The following is a 23,378-nucleotide window of genomic DNA, read 5'->3' on the forward strand; positions in this document are numbered from 1 at the left end:
AGTGGGATCTCTTCTTACTAAAAAGCTTCTGTACAGCAAGAGAAACCACCAGCCGTGTGAAGAGACAACCCACAATGTGGGAAAAAATTTTCACCAGCTATCCCTCAGAAAAAGATCTACTATCTAGAATCTATAAAGAAGTTAAAAAAATTAGACCTTTCAAATTTAAAGACCCAGTCCAAAAATGGGCATCTGAAATGAACAGACATTTCTCACAAAAAGCAGTAGACATGGCAAATAAACATATGAAAAAATGTTCAATATCACTGGTCATTTGAGAGATGAAAATGAAAACAATGCTGAGATCCCACCTCACTCCAGAAAGAATGGCTGCTATGATGAAATCAACCAATAACAAATGCTGGCAGGGCTGTGGGGAAAGAGGAACCCTACTCCACTGCTGTTGGGAGTGTAGACTGGTGCAGCCACTGTGGAAATCAGTATGGAGATACCTCAAAGAACTAGGACTGGAAGTCCATTTGACCCAGCTATTCCCCTGCTGGATATCTTCCCCAAAGAATTAAAAGAATCATACCACAGTGATATATGTGCACCCTTGTTCACAGCAGCACAGTTTGTAATAGCTATAACTTGGAAACAGCCCAAATGCCCATCAACAGGAGACTGGATATAGAAAATGTGGTTTTTTTCTTTAAAATGGAGTACTACTTAGCCATCCAAAATGAGAAATTAGAGACATTTATTGTTAAAAGATGCACATTGAGGTGATACTCTTAGGTGAAATAAATAGGACACATGTGTAAATACCGACGTTTCTCTAGCGTGAGAAACTGAAAGTGTAAATAAGGATTAAAAGGTATAATAGATAATGTGAAATAGGAAGAAAAGGGACAAAGGGGAAGAGGAATGGGAAGGGTAGGGGAAAGGAAAAAAGGGAATGGAATTAATATGAGAAAATGAAAAAAAGGAAAGAAAGGCTTTATAAATAGGGACGAATGGAGGGGTGGAAGGTAGGGCAGCAGAAGGGTGAAAAATAAGAACCAAGAGAGTATGTAAAGGTGCATATCTCCAATGATGAATGTCATTATATTGTACACCTAAAATGAACCAATAAAAGGATATACTAAAATTTAAAAATTTTAAAAAAATCCTAAGAGAAAAAATGGAAAACATAACATCACATTAGTATTATGAGAGAGAAACACTCTGTGAAAGAATCAGAAACAAATGCTAGGAATAAAAAGCAGATAGATACAAATTTTGAACTCTTTTGCTGAGCTCATCAGTAGATGGGACCCTGCTGAGCAAAAAAATCAGTAAGATGGGAGATTTGTTAGTAGATGGAGCTTTTCCCCACTGGAGATAATGAATAACACAGAGAAAATTACTTAAAAACAGTGAGACAGTTAGAAAATGTATACCATATGTGTAATTAGAATACAAAGAAAAGAAAGAGAGAAAGGCATAAAAGAAGTATTTGAATTCATAATTGTTGAAAATATTTCAAAATCGGTAGCAGAATCCAAACTACAGGTCCATGAGGCTTGGAGAACACGAAACAGGATAAATACCAAAATGTTTCACAATAATTTTTCATATTTAAATTGTAGCAAAATACAGATGAAAGGAAAAATATTAAAAGAAGTGAGAGGTGAAGAAAACTAATCAACATAAAGAAAAAGGGTTTAACAATTGTATTAAACTTCTCTTAGGTAATCAGTTAAGCAAGAATAGAGAAAAAACAAAAAGGAAACAAAAACCTAGAATTCTTCAATCCACACCTAGCAAAATTATTTTTCCAAGTCAAGGAGAAATGAACACATCCTCAAAAAATGAGTCTTGAATTTATAACTATTAAACCTACCTTGCAAGAAATGTTAAAAGTAAATTTTCAGATCTACCTAGTAGCCATAACAGAGGTAAAATACCTAAGAGAAGTAAAATAGAATATTTTATTTTTGTATTCTGAATTAACCTAAGAGTTTGTTCCAAATAACAACAGCAACAATACATTCAGTTATAGATTACAGATAAGTGAAATGTGTGTCAGTGTTGGAAGAGGTAGGTGGGAGGGCTGGAGACTCCCTGTTTCATGGTGTCTACTCTACCCATGAATCAGTAGAGCTCTGGAAGTGCATTGTTGCACCCTCACCTCTTTGTTTCCTTCAGAGCTTACACTCCCCACCATCCCCTAACACTGATTTAGGGAGGAGAGTACTTTAGTTCTGCTTTCCTACCGTTCAATAATTTCAAAACATCATATGACTTATAAAAAATAAAACAGTATTTTTTTGAGAAACTGGCAACATTTTATTTTGTGTAAAGGGAGCTTTAAAACAAGCAATATCCTTTAATTATTTTTTGAAGCAAATCATTTATGGATACCCTTTAGATATACATAATGATAGCATTTATCATAGGGAATTTGTACATGCACATGACATATCTTGCTTCTTTTTTAACTGTTCCCCAGCTTCAACCCCTCTTTCCCTACTTATTTTCTTGTCCTTTTTTCCTTCCCCCCTCCCCTCCCTTGTTTCCCTTCTAATGTGAACATCTTCTTCCCATTTCCCCATATTTGTTATACATTGTGATCCTTATTTCCACTTTCAGTTTTTCACACCATATAAATGATGCGGTATTTAAGCATATGTGGCCAATTTATTTCACTTAAGAGTATGGTCTCGAGGTGCATCCATTTACCTATAAATGTCTTCAAATCATCCTTCTTTATGGCTGAGTAGTACTCCATCTTATATAAAAAAAACCACATCTTCTTTATCCATTTGTTGCTTGATGGGCATTTGGGCTGTTTCCAAGATTTAGGTATTACAAACTGTGCTGTGATAAACATGGGTGTTCATATATTGCTGTGGTATGATGGTCTTAATTCTTTCCAAAAGATACCAAGAAAAGGAATATGTAGGTCAAACAGAGCCTCTAGTTTTACCTGTTTGAAGAATCTCCACACTGATTTCCACAGTGGTTGCACCAGTCTACACTCCCACCAACAGTGGAGAAGGGTTCCTTTTTCCCCACAGCCCTTTCAGCATTTGTTATTGGTTGATTTCTTGAGAGCAGCCCTTCTTTCTGGGGTGACGTGGAATCTCAGCATTGTTATCATTTGGATCTCTCAAATGACCAGTGATGTTGAACATTTTTTCATATATTTATTTTTTGTTTATACTTCTTCAGTGAGAACTGTCTATTCATTTCAGATGCCCATTTTTGGACTGGATCTTTAAATTTGAAGGATCTGATTTTTTTCAGGGTTTTTTTTTGGCCAAAACATTTATCAGTACATTTTAGATATACATAATTATAACGCCCATCATAGGGAATTTGTACCTGTTCATGACATAGCTTGCATCTTTGTTCCATACCCTTTGATTTTTTTAATATGAATGATTTCAAACAGTTTATAGATTTCATTTTGGCATCTTTTGTAAAAATCCATTAAACATATAAAATTATGTGGTCAGTATTTTAATTTGTTGCTATTTGGGGTAATTTTAATTTTGTATACTTTTTTATAAGTTTTATAGATTTTCGCTATGTAAAATGTCATCAAATATTGAAAACATATACAGTGTGTGTAATAAAACATGTATATATCATCTACATCTAAATCTATTTGTATATATTTGCAGTTCCTTGGCTACCTGGAAAAAGAAATCATAGGTAGATACGAAGACAGACAGTGTTACCTATGGTATATTTTTAAGTTAATACTGACTTTTAATTGACAAAATATTTTGTATATATTTATGAAATAAAATGTGATATTTTGTTTGATGTATTTATTGGATCTGAATGAAATCATCTATCTGGGTTGAGGAGTTATTCTTTATTAATTTTTTTCATTAAGTTTATTGGGACATTTTAGATATACAATACATTCATCATTACATTCATCATTGGGATCTTGTACCTTTACATGATGTATCTTGGTTCTTTTTCCGCATTCCCCTGCCCTCCCTTCACCCCCTCCACCCTTCCTTTTTACAAAGACTTTGTTTCCATGTTTTTCCTTTTCTCGTATTTTTCCCTTCTTTTCTTTCCCCTACCACTGCCACTTCCCCTACTCCTTTAGACCTTTTCTTCCTATTACACAGTATCAATTATACATTTTGATTCTTATTTACACTTTTAGTTTTCCACACCAGACACACTATTCAGTATTTAAACACGTGTGTCCTATTTATTTCACTTAAGAGTGTGGCCTCAATGTGCATCCACTTAGCTAAAATGTCTCTAGTTTCTCATTCTTAATGGCTGAGTAGTAGTACTCCATTTCATAGAAAAATCACATCTTCTTTATCCAATCTTCAGTTGATGGGCATTTGGGCTGATATATGTAGCAATTTATTATAATGGCTAAGACCATATGATTTAGAGTCTGTTCAGAACAAGATATTAACCTCACCATGGAATATAGATAATAATTTTATCTCTTTTCCAGGTTTATTGGAAGGTGTATGATATAAAAATTATGAATCACTTAGAGCTTGTCCTCAGATGTTATATGTGGATAAATAGATGTAAATGTTATTACCATTTTTATGATGACAATGATCATATTCACTATGATCATCTTCATTTTTGTATATAAACTTTAAAGTAGTCCTTATTTTGGGCAATATTTATTCTAACTAACCTTTGATTTATTTTTTATAAAAAATAGTAGTTATATGATCATAGTGGGGATCTTATATTTCTCATGATTATTATTTTTTACTTCTGGTTATGTTATTCATTTCATTGAACAATTGAAGCATTTCATCTGTAAATGTACCTCACACAGAAAAAAGACTATTGAAATAATTCACTTTTACATTGTTAAGTAGTGAAGTCATCACAAATGTGCATTAAAATCTATTTTATTTCATTAAAATATCACATATGCACTTTCAAATTCAAGTTATTTATTAATTCTTTAAAATGTAAAAGCACATTTAATAATTGATAGACCCATAAAAATCTAACCATTTATGTTCCTTTGAAGTATAGTAGAATTCTGCAGAGCTTTTTTGGTCTTTTTTTTGCAATCATTTCACTTCCCTGACACTTTTCTATTTCAGGAAAAGTTGCAAAGTGTGTGGGGTTTTTTTTATAGCCAATTAAATTTGAAAGGGTAAAATTCTTAAAAAATAAAAATTAGGAAATAAATCTCTTCTAATAAAATATTAAAGAAGAGATTTCTTTGAAGTAAAATATTTTTGAAGAAGCAGATATAGAATAGCTTTGACTTTTCAGATACAATAGAGAATAAATATTTGCATTTCTTCAATAAAGTCCCTTACCTTATTTGGCAGAATGGTTTGGTAATAGGCATAAAACTCAAAAAAATTTAGATACAAATGTAATTACATTATAAATGGATATTCCAAAAAGAGGTATTGGGAAGGGCCCAGGAACAAGAGGTTGAGAATCTTCAGAATAATTCTATTTCCAATACTAAAATTATTTATAATCACAGACTATATGTAAAAATCATCTTAAAATAGATTAAAGACCAACATAAGACTTGAAATTCAAATTACCTCAAGCAAATATAGCAAAAAGTTTTACTACTTTGGTTTGGGCAAAATTTTTTGAATGTAAATCTAAAATTATAAGTGTTAAAACTAAAAATAAATAAATGAAATTACACGGCGATTTAGCTCAATGGTTCTCGAGGCTGCCTCACAAGTACAAGGTCCCAAGTTCGATCGCCAGTACCAAAAAAAAAAAAAAAAAAAAAAAAGAAATTACATTGAACTTAAAAAACAAGTAAAACTTTGTATGTAACCAAAGAAACAACCAAATGAAGAGACAATCCACAGACTAGGATAAAATATTTGGTAATCATACATCTGATAGGTTAATATATAAATATATACAAAAAAATCAAACACCTCGAGGGAAAGAACGCAAGTAACCCAACAAAAAGTGAGAAAAAAACCAGAAGATATTTTTCAAGAAGAGATATAGAAATCACCAATAGACATATTAAAAATGTTTATCATAACTAATCATAAGGAAAATGCAAATTAAAGATACAATTGATGTTACCTCAACTTCTGAGAAGAGCTTTTATCAAAAAGATGAAAGATGGTAATTGTTGCTATGAAATTAAAGAAATTACAACTGCTATACTTAGGAATATAAATTAACATAGTCATTGTGGAAAGCAGTAAGATTTCACAACAAAATGAAAAGAGAATTCATATTATCCCACTATATATCTCCTAGGGAAATAAACTCAATGTGTCAAATAGATATCTGCAGTTCCGTATTCACTTCAGCACCATTTACAATAGCCAAGGTAAGGAATCAAACTAAATGCCAGCCACTGAATGAGTGGGTAAAGAAAATATGCTATATTCAGTGACATGGTGCATAATGACATTTTAGTCAACCTTAGATGACATGTAACTGTGATCTCATAATACTGTAATGAATCTGAAAAATTCTGGTTACACTGTAGTTGTCTTCTTGTCATACAACTGAGTGTAACTGTATCTGTGGTGATGCAAGTGTAAACAAACCTATGCTGTCAATTTTATAAAAGTGTAACATACAATTATGTCCAATATGTAACATTTGATAATGATAATAAACATGTCATGCATTTATTATTCTATATTTTTAACAGTTTTATGAATATACTTCTACTTAAAAAACAGGAAACAGCCTCAGGCAGTCCTTCAGAAAACTTTCCAAGAAGTCATTTTAATCATAGAAAATGACATTTTCATTTGTGCCATCGCCCCCATAGACCTTCCAAAGGGACAAGATGGGAGGTGGAAGACCGTGCTGAGACTGAGGATATTGACCCTGTTTACGTCTTTCCTAATATATGTCTTTAGTTTGTAACAAAAAGGTTAAAAAGTAAAAATAAAAATAGAAAATAAGGAAAAGTTTCTAGAGTCAGTACATAAAGGAAAACATTTTTGTACAGCTTCACAATATGTGTTTTAAACGAAGTAGGTTGTTTTAAAAGTTTATCCAGTAAAAACAAGTATAAATTATTATTGAAGAAAGAAGAGTACCTTTTATACATTTATTGTAGTTTCACTACAGAGTCTACAGGATTGCGGAGTCAATATCTGGAAAAACACATCACTCTTCTTTCATTCATGGACCACTGAGCACTACTGTTGCTACCGCAATTCCTGGTAAGTGCACTGCAAGTATATCATGTTTTGTCTTTTATACTTCATTTTTATGGTTACTTTTCTATGTTTAGATATGTTTTTGTTGCACAAATACTTAGCATTGTACTATAATTGCAATAACTTATAATATCCAAAAGTATACTGCATCAGTTTATAACTTAGATGCTATTGAATTCCTTATGTATTCTGGATGTTAACCTGGGGTCAAATGCATACTTTATAAATGGTTTCTCCAGTTCTGAAGTTATCTTTTCACTCAGAATTGTTTCGTTACTGTGTGGAAACTAGTAGGTGATATGTACTCAGTAATGTATTCATTTCTATTAGCTTTTCCCACTTATTGGTGTATAGTTGGTCATAATAGTTTCATGTGATACTTTCTACTTTTATTTTTTGTTTGTTAAAAATAGAATTCAAAATTTCTCCAACAAATTGAGTTAACTGTTCATGAAAATAAAGAAAACTATATTTCGTTCAGGAGAAATTTCCCCAGCATGAGTTAGTATAACAGTTAAAAGAACAAATACTTCAGTTAAGAAGTATTTTCACAGATGCTAAATCACATTGTACATTTTCTAATTTTAGGTCTATGACTATACAATGATAGATATATTTATAAATATTGCAGAAAATGTCAGCCAAATATTTAGCATTGAACTTCAAATATTTATAAATTCAATACCTACTATTTTCCCCATATTATTTCCTCCTTTATTTTATTTACATTCATCAAAAAGTCTTATTTTTTCATCTTTGCTGTTGGGAATAAAGATGCTATTTTAGACAAAAAGGAGACTTTCAAACCATTCTTTTCCCAGGTCTTAGGAGCAATGCATATGGGTTCATTCTAAGAATTCTTAAGTGTTATGCACTTTATAGATTTATAATTTTCTGAATAGCATTTTTATATATTACAATCCTTTTTAGGTGGAGTTGCCCAATGTTTAGATGTAGAGATTCTGAACAGCTAGGCAAACTAAATTTTCTAGACAATTCCTACTCTATGTGGCTCTTATGACTCAGAAAATAATATTCCTCTTCCTGCTCATCCCGGACCTAGGTGCCAGGCAACCAGAGATTGCCTTTATAGCTAAAGAGCCCTGGAATTATTTTAAAATGTAAATTCATTTCAACATTTTCTGTCCTGCAGAAATTTCCACATGGAATAGGGCATAAACTTTCCCTTCCTCCCACGCCCTTCTTTTCGACCAGCCTAAAGCTTCCCCATGTGGCCTTGCGTGGCCTGCTGAGCCTCTAGATTTGAGGCACTGTGAGCATAGTGAATCTTGTTTTCCTGAGCCTCCTCATCTGCTCCCATCACCACACCCACACCAGAGTGAGCATTTTGTAAAAGAGCACAGACACACACACACGCACGCACACACACACACACACACACACACACATACGAAGACGGGTTCTTGTTACAATCAAGAGAGAGACTTACCACCCCTCATCTTTAAATGATATTTTACTATCCGTCTAGAAATTCAGATATACGAAACACAGCTTTAAGGTTAAACAAATACTAGTTACTTGGAGTTGATATTTAATAATATTTTTGTATTCTATGCACTCTTAAGCATGAACAGTAGAAGATAGAAATTGTTAGCTATTAAAATAACAGTAAGCTTTTAGTACCTCTATAATGAGGCAAAATTACTGTAGTTATTTTTGTCCTTCGAGTAAATTTAGCCTATTTATAATATTTTCTGCCTCAGTATTTTTTCTCCATTATAACCCTTACAAACTACATAGAGTAAGGGACCTACATCTTAATACATGGACTGTAAGAACTTAAATATATTATGATATTTGTCTACTTTCCCACAAGAGGTCATTAATTAGCACTTTTGTCTGAAAATGTCTTCATTACTGATACATGTGATAGCAAGTTTTTCTGTCACGGATACTCAATACTGACACCCAGCATTTGAAGGAGGAAAGGCTTCATTTAGCTCACACTTTCAGGAGATTCGTAATGGGCAGCTCCAGGCAGAAATATGAGAGCAGAAGAACCTGGAGAGGCAAAGCTGCACAGTTCATGGAGACTGGGAAGCAGAGCAGGGAACAGCACCAGAGAGGAAAAATTTAGGAGCCAATTGTACAGGAGCCAAGATTATGCCTCCTTGACCCTCGCAGGCACACACACTTAGGAGTATGCTTTATCACTCTGCTTGGTATTCCTTGAACCAATGAAGCTGACATATCAGCATTAACAAATGCATTACGGTTTTTGCTGTCATCAGGTACAAACTAAAAATACATTGGCAGTTTACAAAACTTTTGTGTAAATTACTTTTAGGTTTTAATTTTATTACTGGAAAAAGGCACTTGAATTTTTCTTTCTGGAAGACAATGATTAAATGGAACCTAAAAAAACTACCAAAATGTTCAAGTCTTATCATCTCAAGATGATAATTTGCAAGCTGAGAATTGAATACAGAGAGCCAATATAGTTCTTACCCCAGATTTTCCTCTACAAACTTTTATCTTTAACAGTGATCTGCATGACATTATGTTTGACATAATGTTGTGAATATGCAGTTCCAGATACTTGCTATAAGGCTGCAAAAATTTGATTTTGCAAAATACAATACACAAATAATGAAATTTGTGTCTCTATTGTCAGTTGCCAAACTATGGTGGATTCTTCTTACAGTTTTGAAAAATTTGTTATAACATCATTCACAATTAAATTAGCAATCAAGTTGTCTTCTCATAAAACTGTGAGCTGCAGACAAAATCAAAATTGGTAAAGATTTAGAATCAAGAATGATACAGTAGTCTGGGCCCAGAATGATCTTTGTAAATGTTTTAGAAAATGTGTTTCTAGCCCTCTGTGGCCTCAGCTGTTTCCCTTCTGAGTTTATGGCTGAATTCCAGAATCACTCAGTGGTCTAAAAACAGACATCAAGATTTAGTTAATTAAGGTTTAAACATAACTCTAGTGAAACTTCTATTAATGCATTGACATAACAATTGAACTGCTTGTGAATAGCATATTTAAGACACACAAGTATTTAATATTTTTAATCCTATTTCTATCTGAATTCTTGAAATGTATATAAATTTCAGATAAATAAAATTGATTTAGTCAAATGTAAAATTGGTAATGTATGTCATTTCTTACACAGAAAAAAAATACTAAGCAATGAGGCTTTTTTGTTGAGATGAAAAGCCTAATCAAGCCTTGAATATTAAAACATGAGGAGTATATTAAACTTATTTTTCTCCTCAGTTGTAGAATACTGTCCTTGCAAATTACCTGTAAGATAATTTCAAATCATTTTTCCATTGAACAGAGAATAGTCACTCAGTTCTTAAATAGTTTTCAAAACCTTGGGAAGTTTGTCCTAAAGATTCACTGATAGTTGTGGGAAAAATTATTGGGGAAAGTAACCCTGAGAACAAGCAAATCCCCATGTCAGGGTCGAGAGAGAGACTACAAATGGGGATGGGGGTCTCCTCAAAATTAACCTTCTAAGCCAACAATTACTGAAAGTGAAGACAAAATTGCTTGTGCAAATTTTAATTTTGCTGGTTTTCTTCGTTGAGTAAATACTGTAATTCAATAGGCAAAAAAGTAGTTTAAAAACACCTAATGAGTGAACAATCTGCATTTTCAGAGAGAACTAATGATTGGTTTTGGAGAAAGATGAACAGGCTGATGTCATATTGCTAATATCCAGCTCCATTCTTCGTGTGGCTCCAACTCCCTTATTTGTGACTGCATCTGAAAAATATTAACCTGAAGAATACAAACAACAAAAATGGTGAAGTGGTTATATATGAAATTTCATTCAAAATTTTATTCATAAAGACTGTATTTATACTGTTGAGGAAAATATAGGAGAACTTGAAATTGTAAAAGTCTCTGAGACAGTTGATAAAGAAGATACATTTAGCATGGTTAAGCTATTCTGTCCCCTTTTTTTCAAAAGATAAGAAATCTGTGAAAATCATAACATTCAAAAATAATCAATGGGTAATTTCCAACTGATATTACTAATATTAGAAAGGAACTTGAAGCCATCAGTTACCTGTTTTTGCTTTTATTTTCCTTTCTATCACAATGACATGCCGGAACAGGCACATAACAAACCACTATGGATAAATAAATTAATGAAGACACTGTTTTTCTAACTGAAAATAGAGAGAGGATGAAAAACCACAGAATACATGGAGCATCAAGCACTTTTCATCTTTGCTACCCTTTTAAAAATTCTAATAATTATTTTATAGTTTTGTTCACCTAAATTTAAAGTACTCTGATTGCAATATTAGTATGTATTTCTATGCTTAAATACAACAAAATCTGTGAGTATTTAAATAAATTCCACTAACATTTTTTTCTCTTGATTTATGTTCTTTACAAAATCTTACACGAAATTTATTCACCTTCACTTGTGAAAAAATTTCATATGCCTTCCATCCTTTGAATTTGAATATCTGGTCATATTCCAACATTAATTGCTTTATCTCCAAACTAATGAGCCAATTTGCATTTTTACACAAAGTATTTGCTGTCAAAACATCCATATGATACTCAAATTTAGTCAGTCATCCATACATGTGTTCTCATACTTCCAAACATCTGGCTATTTAAAAACTGCAGAATGTTTGAAACAGCATTTTAGCAGTCATCTACAGTATTTTGGGGTGAGAGGACTGTTTGGCAATACATGATAGCTAACCACCTAGTCACCTCGGAAAAATTGCTTATTTATGCACTTAAAAGATATCGCATGCAATTTCAGACTCAGATCCTTTGGACCTTTCCATAATTTTATGGCTAATTCCCCTGATTTCAAGTTTACTGGTTGAAATTTTAGGATGGATTATTTTATGTTCATTTCCATATTGCTTTGTATTCCAATCTTTCCAAGTATGTATAGAACATTACACGTTTAGGAAAATTTTTAGTATTTGTTAATTGCTTCATAATTTGTGTTAATATTTGCTTCATAGCTATCTTCTCCTTCCATATACACTCCTTGAATTGAGTGAAAATTGTCAGTTTTGCTCTTCGGTTTAACTTCAGCACCTAGGACATCTTCTAATACCACAGAGAATAATTTTTCAGTTAACCAATCTGTTTCATCTGAATAATTTATCTATTTTTGAGGATTTTAGGTAACATCTTCACAACAGAAATTTTTACCTTCTTCATCCTTTCTGCCTGTATTTTCAAACTGTCTTGCAAATATTCCAAGATAAAGGTTGATAATTCTTCAAATTCTCCTTTGAGACTGTTACAAAGAAACAAAGGTAAAATTTTTCATATGTCTTGTCCCAGAGAGTTATCATTAAAGAATTAAGATTCGTAAGCTGCATATTCTTTTTGTTGGGGGGGGGATCAAACTCAGGACTTTGTGCTTGTGAGGCAAGTGCAGTGCCACTGAGCTAAATTCTGGCCCCACCTGCATCTTCTTTATATAAGTTACTTTAAGTATTTCTTAGCACTCAGAGGAGTGGACCACTCCTTCCCTCCTTGAAGCATTTTCTTTGCTGTTTTTTTGGCATCTCTCTCCTCCTCTTCTTATCTCATTTGTGGCTGTTTTTCAGATTCCTCTTTTTATCTACAATAAGATCAGTGCTAATCCTGAAGTGCTCCAGAGCACACTTCTTGTTTCTTCATTGTACTGACTTTTTTGGTGACTTCTTTCTGCCCAATATTTTATTTTATTTATCTTTATTTTAACATAATAAGAGTAGATAATAATAAATAAAATATAAAAAACACTTTTCTTCTATGAAAAATTATACAAAATTTCATAACAAAATAATTAGAGATTAACAATAATTAATACTCCATTACCATATATTTTTTAAATTAGTTCATGCAAATAAATCTAAAATATAAATGTCTCCCTTCACTCTTTTTCAAACTCTAGACTGAAATGTATATCTGAATAATGAAGATAATAAATGCAATGTGATCAAAATTAAATTCTTGATTTTGTCTTAGTTTCTCTCTATCTTAGCTTCTCTTAGTTGATTGTTACTTCATCAGCTTTGGACCACTTCAGGAATCTTCTGGTTTGTACTCACTATGACAACACAAAGGAACATGGAAGAAAATTGGGCTCTACATTTATAGTATCATTAGAAGAATTTCCATTATCACCACTGCTAACAACATGATTCCATGCCCTATAATCTCTAATTTAGATTATAAGAATGAGCAGCTTCCAGGCCAGGGATTTAGCTCAGTGGTTCCATCACCTGCCTCACAAACACAAGGTCCTGAGTTTGATCTCTGGTACAAAAAAGAATGAGCAGCTTCCTTTTTCTATGCCTCAATACTAAAGATTAAATAATTATTTTATTGTAATAATTTGATTCAATTTAATTACACTAATCTTGCATAACTTTGTGCACAGCAAATACATGAAACTGCCTAAAAACCACTTCCTGAGCTGGTTTCCTGTCTCCTTTCTGACTATTTCTCCCTTTGCATTGTTCCTGGTTGTTTATTCCACTACAGTAAGCAGAATAAAATTGTTTCCAGAAAATACTGGACAGAGCCCTGGCTTTGAGGCTTTTTATCATCCACTTATCATGTACTTCTACCTCTTGATTACCTCTCTAACCTCCTTCACATCTTTCCTCCAATCTTATACGCTTAGCAACTGTCTTATTTAAACATACCCAATACTTTCCAAAATGCTCTCCAAAAGTATTCATCATCTTTGTCATATTTGTTTTCTTCATTTTCCCCTGTAGCGCAGTACTTTATAGCCTGCTAGACAATTTACTCACTTGAACATCTAGTTCATTATACATCTTTGGTCAGATAAACTGTTTAGAGAAATACTGGCATCTGACATGGTACCAAGAAAGCAAATAAATCAATGTGTGCATTGCTGTGTAGATATCTAAACATTAACAAGAATTAGACAATGGCTTATTTTATTTCTGGGAAACAATGTAATTATTATAAGCATAATGAAAACATATATGTAGATTAGATTAAGAATGAAAAATAGGTATGAAATTTTTTTAAATGTAATTTTAAAAAATCTATGTTTGTTAGAACACATATAACTAGTATATGAGCAATCAAATACTGTTTTACGTTACTATTTAAATTTATCAAGAAAAATTTAGTATTGGACAGACACTTGCAATTGTGCATTACTACATAGTTATTACTAACAAATCAATATGCCTTAATGACATACATTTAAACTCTAAATACAACATACATTTATGCAGAAAGAGTAATGGCCAAGTAGGATATGACATAAATACAAATGAAGAATTAAAAATTGGCTTTCAATCCAAAGGAAAATCTAATTTTATTTTCCCTTGAAATATGGCAATATTAAATTACCTGGTAGGACAAATAAGAAGTCAGCTATATAGGGATCATTTTTACTCTACTTATTCGGAAATCATTCCATTTTATATAAGACCCCCATTATATCAAAATAAGCATTCTGTTTTCTTTAATAAATGGGCCATTGAAGGGGAAAATGATCACATGTATGCATACACACAATGATTTTATTGCCAATTGTATTTGTTTATTTTTTTTAAAAGAAATTATTGCTTGCAGATGGCTTCAGAAAATGAAATTAAACCTTCCAATCTAGTTTGTGTAGAACTCAAATGTTTAACAGGGAGAACAGTCATTATATCTTTAAAAGTGAATTTACATTTACTGAATAATTCACATATGTATCCACCTGACATAACAAAGAAAGGAAAATATGCTATTTTCCAAAATAATATGAAATATTCATTGGTATTAGTTACCAATATGCTCTAACTTGAGAATTGAGGAATGATAAAGAAAGAGCCTGTGTAAATATGTTAAGAGCCCTCAAAAGTAAACACTGGGTGAAGGACAGTAGAATTACCAAAATTTGTGAAAGATTTTGCATCTATTCTTCTCCCCACTGCCACTTTTCTAAGTGTTTAATAATAGAGAACAGCTTCTCTTAAGGGTTGAATTTTGCCCTCTAACGAGATTTGTGGAAATCCTAACCTCATGCAGTACAGAGGTGATTGTATTTGGAAGTAGTCTTTGCAGGTGTAATTGCTATGAAAACAACGATGTATTTATTCTGCAACAGGATGAACCTGTAATCTAATATGACTGGGTTCTCCATAAGAAGAAGAAGAGAAAAACATGGTGAAAACCTGAGTAAAAAGAAGCAGATTTACATGTTGCATCTACAAGGTAGGAACCTAAAGGATTGCTAGCATCACCAAAATCTGAAAGAAAACACATGAAAATTATTTACATGCAGTGTTCTGAAAGACCTCTACTTCCGATATTTAACCTCTAGGTTTGCGAGGGAATTTCTGTCGTTTTCAATTGTGAGTTTGTGGTAGGTAGTTCATTATGGTAGCCCTAAGAAAGCAATACAACTTTCTAGAGAACAAAGGATCATTTCCAGTCTAGATTATATGCAAATGTATACTTTTCCTTGTTAAAACTTAATTTACCTCATTTAATATTTGGTACTGGCATCGATCCCAGGGGCTCACATAGACCAAGTGTGTATTCTAACATTGAGCTACACTCCTGACCCTGAACCTTTACCTGAGATATATGTGCACCCATGTTTATAGCAGCACAGTTTGTAATAGCGAAAGCTTGGAAATAGCCCAAGTGCCCATCAACTGGAAACTGGATAAAGAAGATGTGTGTGTGGGTTTTTTTTTATAAAATGGAGTACTATTAAGCCACAAAGAACAAGAAAATAGAGTCATTTATAGCTAAATGGATGCACATCGAGGCGATACTCTTAAGTGAAATAAATAGGACACAAATGTGTAAATACTGAATAGTTTCTCTAGTGTGAGAGGATTAAGAGAATTAATAACTAATAATTGATACTTTGTGGGTTTTTTTTTTTGTACCGGAGATTGAACTCGGGTCCTTGCGCTTGCACAGCAGGCGGCGGAACCACTGAGCTAAATCCCTGGCCCCTAATAATTGATACTTTGAAATAGGAAAAGTTCCAAAGCAGTTGGGGTGGTGGGAGGAGATGGGGAAAGGAAAGAATGGAACGGAAAAATTATGAGAAGAGAAAAAAAATGAAAGCAAAGTCTATGTAAATAGGGAAGGGTGGAGGGGTTAAGGGTGCACAGGGAATGGGGAAAAATAAGAACCAAGATACATCATATACAGGTACAAGCACCCAATGATAAATGTAAACGTATTGTATACCTAAAATGTACCAATTAAAGAATTTAAGCAAAAAAAAAAAGAGTACACTCTAGCGCCAGGGATTTAACTCAGTAGTGTCATGCCAGCCTCGCAAGCCCAAGGTCCTGAGTTTGTTCACCGGCACCAAAAAAACAAAAGAGTACACTCCAGTGGCTGGTCCTCGAAGCGGAAGTCATTAAAACCTATGCGTGGTAGATGCTGAAGGTTCATTTCAGTAGTTGACAATATATCTCCCAAGAGACAAGTTCGTGTTAAAGATATAAACATAATTGATAATCCAGATACCAATTTATTAATCAGCAAGACAGATAATCACAAAGGTGGCAGGCTTATGTTCAACATAATCACACTTGGTAGATAAGTTTCCTTGGAAAATCTACTTTTATCAGAAAAATTAGCAGGACACAGATTCAAATATGAATCACATCAATACTGTATTCCTATTGGATATATTTTGAATACAGTGATGTACCTGTTAAAAGGGCTGAAAAAATATTTCTTACTATTTGTTTAGATTTAAAATGAGGAATCCACCTTGTCAAGTCTGATTTTCTTGCTGTCACTAGAATAAGTGAAGCCACTACCCTTCAGTTAAGACAATATATTTATCAGACATGTGCAAATTTCCAGATTTTCTTCAACTTGATTTTAGTTCTGGGTATTCAAACAAATCAGGGTATTACTGCTTAAGTTTAAATTGTTTTCCACTGGAAAAATCAATATATATTTTTAAAGCTTATGGTTTTACCACTAAAATATTCACATGACATGATATAAGGCCTTGGAAGAAAACTTTTCACAAAAGAACTAATAAAGGATGTGCCTTCCTGAATGACTGAATGAAAATTCTACTAAAACCTCTTTTATGTAGGAATAAAATAGGAAAAAAGAAAAATTTAGGACTCCTAAAATTGTCCAGTGATGTATGAGGAACTGAGAAATTTTATTCAGTAAGTACCTACTGAACCTTCATAGGAATAATGAGAGCAAAGTGAAGTTTTAGGCTAGAATCCAGGGACATTAATCATAAGTTCTGTGACGGCAGGGCCAGCTGGCCAAGGACATAGCTACTTTGCCAGAGGGGGCTGACCCAACATGGATAAGATTGAGAAAAACCAGAGAAGTAAACAACAACAATGAAAGACACATAATCAGGAGTGTTGCTTAAAAATATATATCTCATTGCCAACAATTAAGGAAGGCAAATACTGAAGCCACTTAAGTTTATAATAATGCTTGGTACAAGCAATAGATAAACCAGAAATTAAAAAGATGCAGGAGACCAGTGAGTCAAAGTGGCCTTTAGAATGCTTTTTAAGTAATCCTCATAGATGGATTCATGACCAAATATATAAACGTACTTGCAGCATTATCTACAAGACCTAACTCTATACTATTTACATAAAGAAAAGAAGTAAAAAAAATGAAAATCATTCATCTGTAATAATAATTATTATTATTTCACTTAAGAGTGTTGCCTCAATGTGCATCCACTTAGCTGTAAATGTCTCCAGTTTATCATTCTTTAAGGTTGAGTAGTATTCTATTTTATTTTTTTTGAAAAGACACACATCTTCTTTATCCAGTCACCAGTTGATGGGCTTTGGGCTGTTTTCAAGATTTAGCTATTATAAACTGTGCTGCTACATGTAAATGAGAAGCAAAATGTGTAATAGATAATGTGAAATAGGAAGAAAAGGTTCAAAGGGGAAAGGGAAGGGCAAGTGGGGCAGTAGGGGAAAGGGAAGAGGGAAAGGAAAAAATATGAGAAAAGGATAAAACGGAAACAAAGTCTTTGTAAATAGGGAGGGGTGGAGGGGTTGAAGGGAAGGCAGGGGAATGGGGAAAAAATAAGAACCAAGATACATCATGTAAAAGTACAAATTCCCAATGATGAAAGTCATCATATTCTATACCTAAAATGTACCAATAAACTTAATGAATCAAAACTAAAATAAAATTTGAAAATTTCAAGGACTAAAAGCATATAATAATAATAATAATAATAATAGATCTTTTGTGGATAACATAGATACAATCTGTGTGTTGATGAAATGGCTGATGTCATGTAGTAGGTTAATTTTACATTTCTAGTATTTCTCAGGTTTCTTCTCATTGTTCATTGTTAAATTATGTAGTCAAAATAAAGACTCTCTTCTGTCCTGACTAGGGGCCATATAGAAAATAAAACCTGAGGAAACAGTCATAAATTAATAGTGCAATACAAATAACAGTATTTTAAAGGTCAGCTTTTAATATGATTAGTAATTTCTATGTTAGGTGAGCTTGAGTTTTTACATGTTATGTTGTAGCTTTCATTAAATTGTTCTTAGTCAACATGGTTTTAATCAGAACATGTGTTGATGAATCTGTGAGTGGGTATAGCAGAATAAATAAGTAAAATAGATATAATAAAAATAAATAAAAGGTTAAAGTATATTCAATTTAAATCTTGTGATTTATTTCCTTTTTTTTGTTTTTCTTAAAATTATATTCTCACAAATAATTTAACTGTAGAATAGCATAGCAAACTTGGTAACTTTATTATATATATTGTGATTAAGAATAGTAAAACTCCCTTTCCTGTATATTTTATGAAACTCAATCTAATTGTAAGTAGAATACAGTACATGCAACACTAGAGACAAAATTAAATAGAGTATACAATGTAGATTCACTCCCCCAATCCCAGCTAGATAGATAAGTATTGCTAATATTTTTATCCATTTAGATATATATATATTTTTTTCTATTTATCCCTACCTACTTATACACTTATTATCTCTAAATAATTAGAAAGATACTTATACTCATTTTGTCCATGTAATACTTCTTGGACATTTCTATACCAAAGTGCAAATACACATACTGTGAAATACTATAATGATGTTTTCTTTACTATTAAATAAAAATGTATGATTGCTTAATAATATAGAGAACTGGTTTAAAAATATGCCTGAACTGATAGTTTTGGTTTCATGAAGACACACTGGTCTGAATACATCCTGAGTTCACCTCTAACAGATGCTATTGCTATTCATACAAAAATCACTGACAGTTTTATGATGATGATTTTGCAAATAGAAATTAACTGACTAGGGCTGGAGATTTAGCTTAGTGGTTCCGTCGCTTGCCTTGCAAGCACAAGGACCCAAGTTCAATCCCTGGTACCAAAAAAAAAAAAAAAAAGAAAGAAAGAAATTAAGTGACTTAAGAAAGTGACATTTAACCTTTCTTTGCTTGTTATCTTAGTTGCTTGTTTTTACATTTCATACTAATTTCTATGGTCTGGCAAAGCCTCTCCAACGTGCTTAGATTTCTAGCTAAAAATGACCACATAATTATTTCTGATGTTAATATAACTAATCCTTTCATATATTCTCTATGTAGTTGTATTTTAATCCTTTGAATTAGCTCTGCTCTTACTGTGAGAAATTCTTTAACCCAAATATTGTGAACACATTTCTTGTTAAAACCGTCAGAGTTATAGAGTAAGGAAAAGAGGAGGCTACATTCATTCATTCATTTATTTATTTTGCTTTTTTGAGACAGGGTCTCACTATGTTGTTCAAGCTGGCATTGAATTCACTATGTACCCAAGGCTGGCCTCAAACTCTTGGTGATCCTCCTGCCTCAGTCTCTCAAGTGCTGGGATTACAGGAGTATACCACCACAACCGGCAGTAGCTACATTTAGATGATGCTTTCCTGAGAACAATTATAGAATATAAAGATATTCAGCAGACTAAATTTTAATTTTATTGTTTTTTTCCTTAAAAATTAGCATCATACCATGTGTAGACTGTATTTTAATTAAAATGTGTTTAATTTAAAAATCAAGCAGATTTAAGAATTTCAAAATATTTCTCTTATCTTTCTCAGTTCAATAGGTAAATATTCTTTAAGAAATAGTATCAAGGTAAATAACAAAGTTAGAGCTATTGAGCAGTAACAAATATCAAAGATAAAGGATGGGGAAGCTCATTGATATTGTGAGTATGAGTCTATGTTGAGACAAAACACGCAAGTTCTACTGATGTGTCCCATAGCATCTGCAGATGTTGCACTTTGATGTTGAGAGTTATGATAAATTAAAATAAAGATTCCTTGTCTGTGTGACATTTGTCTTGTCTTTCAACTCAATAGCACAAAAAATATAGACTGGTTTATTTGACATATTTGATTAATTTTTTGGGTGTAACTTACATATAGTTATATGCAGTTTTATGATTTTGGGGAAGATTGCCATGTATTACTATATATATAATTTTTTTCCAAATTCATGTCTAAATTTCACCCTACCTACTCTTCCCACACAGAGCCCTGAATAAATTTTGAGAAAACGAGAAAGTAAAGCAGTATGCTAATCATAAATTTAGCAATTCCTAAAATCTAAGTAATATTTTGCAACTCTTATTTTCTTTGTAAATGATTTTAAAGAAGGATCGTCAAACTGACCAAATGAAAATATAATGAATGAGAAGAAAGTATAACTAGTTTGGGTAAAGAGAAAACATGAAGAGCACAATTATTCACTGATCATAAATAGCTGAACATTCCAAACATTATATGTACATTTTCAAATCTATAACATGCACATTGCAGCCGGGATTTAGCTCAGTGATGCCGCCGCCTGCCTTGCAAGCACAAGGTCCCGAGTTAGATCCCCGGTACCAAAAAAAAAAAAAAAAAAAAAGCCCTTATAAGATGCACAAATATGCATTTATGACACATATGCACTTTTCTTTTGTACTAAAAATATCCAACACATTGTTGATAATCACTGGTCAATGTGGTAATATCAATACCTTGTTCTACTTTGGGTCTAAAGAAGTTCAGTAACTTGCCCAAGGCAAAGTGGACTTCAGAGTGCATCTAAATGACAAATATTTTATAGTGTTACTGATAATGTTACACCTTCAGTAGAGCAGAATGATGTCACAGATTTCAAAACTTGTGAATTAGGCATCATTTATTAAAGAGGCTATCTTTCCTACAGTGAGAGTGTTTGGTTCCTTTGTGGAAGATGAGATGGCTGAGTGTGTCTGGAGTTGTTTTTGCATCTTCTAATCTGTTCCGCTGGTCCTCAGGTCTGTTTCTTTGCCAGTACCATGCTGTTTTAATTACAGTAGCTTTGTAGTATAGTTTCAAGTTGGAGATTGTGATACCCCCTACCTTGTCTTTATTGCCTACAATTGCTTTTGCTATTCTAGGTCTCTTGTTCCAAATGAAGTTTTGGATTGTTTTCTCAAGGTCTATGAAGTATGCTGCTGGGATTTCAACTTGCCAAAGATTAAAACTAGACCTATATCTCTCACCATGCACTAAACTAAAAACAAAATGGATTAAAGATCTAAATATTAAAACAAAAACACTAAACCAGCTGGAAGAGAGGTTAGGTAGAACTCTAGAAGACATTGGTGTAGGAAAAGATTTTATGAACAAAACCTCACTTTCCCGTGAACTAGCACAAATAATCAACAAGTGGGCTCTCTCTTTTTTGTGCCTAATTTCTTTTATTGGTACCTTTTAGGTGTACAATACGTTTACATTTATCAGAACGGCTCCTATCAAGAAATCGACCAATAACAAATGCTGGTGGAGGTGTGGGGAGAGAAGAACCCTTCTCCATTGTTGACGGGAGTTCAGACCAGTGCAAACATTGTGGAAGTCAGTATGGAGATACCTCAAAGAACTAGGACTTGAAGTCCCATTTGACCCAGCTATTGCCCTGCTGAGTATCTTCTCAAAAGAATTAAAAGAATCATACCACAGCGATATATTTGCACCCATGCTCATAGCAGCACAGTTTGTAATAGCTAAAACTTGGAAGCAGCCCGATTGCCCATCAACAGGAGACTGGGTAAAGAAAGTATGGGTTTTCGTTTTTAATAAAATGGAGTATTAGCCACAAAAACAAGAAACTAGAGACATTTATAGCTAAATGGATGCACATTGAGGCGATACTCTTAAGTGAAATAAATAGGACTCACATGTATAAGTACCAAATAGTTTCTCTAGTGTGAGAAACCAAAAGAGTAAATAAGGACTAAAAGGTATAATAGATAATGTAAAATAGGAAGTAAAGTAAAGGGGAAGGGGAAGTGGAAGGGGTAGGGGAAAGAAAGAAGGGAATGGAATTAATATGAGAAAAAGGAAAAATAGAAACAAAGTCTTTGTAAATAGGGAGGGATGGAGGGGTTGAAGGGAGGAAAGGGGAATGGGCAAAAAGTAAGAACCAAAATGGATTATGTAAAGGTGCAAATTTCCAGTGATGAATGTCATTATATTGTATACCTTATATGTACCAATAAAATTAATTTTAAAATACTAGGGAGTTATGAAGATTGAAAGAAAACAGAACATATAACCAGATCTCTACAGATTGTTTTAGCATTTGTATTAATGCTTTCAATGATTTTAACTTGTTGTAGGTATTGATAATTGATTATTTGCTAAAATTCATTGTACTTCATTACTATGATCTAATTAAACAGGAAACCTAGGAAATATATATATATATACCATCCTGCATCCTGAACTAAAAAGGCAATCAAACCAATTTTTAATCAAATTCTAGTAAATAAATTAAACACTTTACAAATATTTTTAAAATTACTTTGGATGTGTCTAAATAAATTCACGTGAAAAAGTTAATTTTGAATTATGGCAAAAATATACACATTTTGAAATGTTTTAATGATTTTGATTTGCAAATATCTCAGACTCAGTTGTGTTTCTAGACTTAAGTTTACTTCTTTAACCTTTAAGAATGGTTCTTGTATGTTTTAACTATAGTATTTCATGAAAAACATAGTCATGAGTTTTAATAACAATTATGAGCCAGTCATTACACACTAGGGCTGGAGATTTAGCAAGAGGCAAAAGAAAACCTTTCCTCATAATATATCATGAGATACATGATGCATAATGCTACAAGACAGTGTGTGAATGTGTGTGTGTGTGTGTGTGTGTGTGTATTTGTTATTTTAAACAGGGTAATGGATACTATATAGACCTCAGGAACAATATTATATTTTTCTTGTTGCAAAAATGGAACTTTGTCTCTTG

The 23,378-nt window shown here is 32.7% G+C and overlaps 1 long non-coding RNA gene across 1 annotated transcript; it reads left to right on the forward strand.

The window, feature by feature from the left end:
- The first annotated feature begins 6,550 nt into the window (after positions 1-6,550).
- On the forward strand, positions 6,551-22,383 carry LOC147823162 (uncharacterized). Its single transcript, XR_015444442.1, has 4 exons — positions 6,551-7,121; positions 10,751-10,897; positions 15,206-15,312; positions 21,841-22,383. It is a non-coding gene; the product is annotated as an uncharacterized LOC147823162 (long non-coding RNA).
- The last annotated feature ends 995 nt before the right edge of the window (positions 22,384-23,378 follow it).

The sequence above is a fragment of the Heterocephalus glaber genome, unplaced genomic scaffold, assembly GCF_053883595.1.
Source record: "Heterocephalus glaber isolate CG9 unplaced genomic scaffold, H.glaber_assembly_v1.0 deba00001600, whole genome shotgun sequence".
Classification (NCBI taxonomy): Eukaryota; Metazoa; Chordata; class Mammalia; order Rodentia; family Bathyergidae; genus Heterocephalus; species Heterocephalus glaber.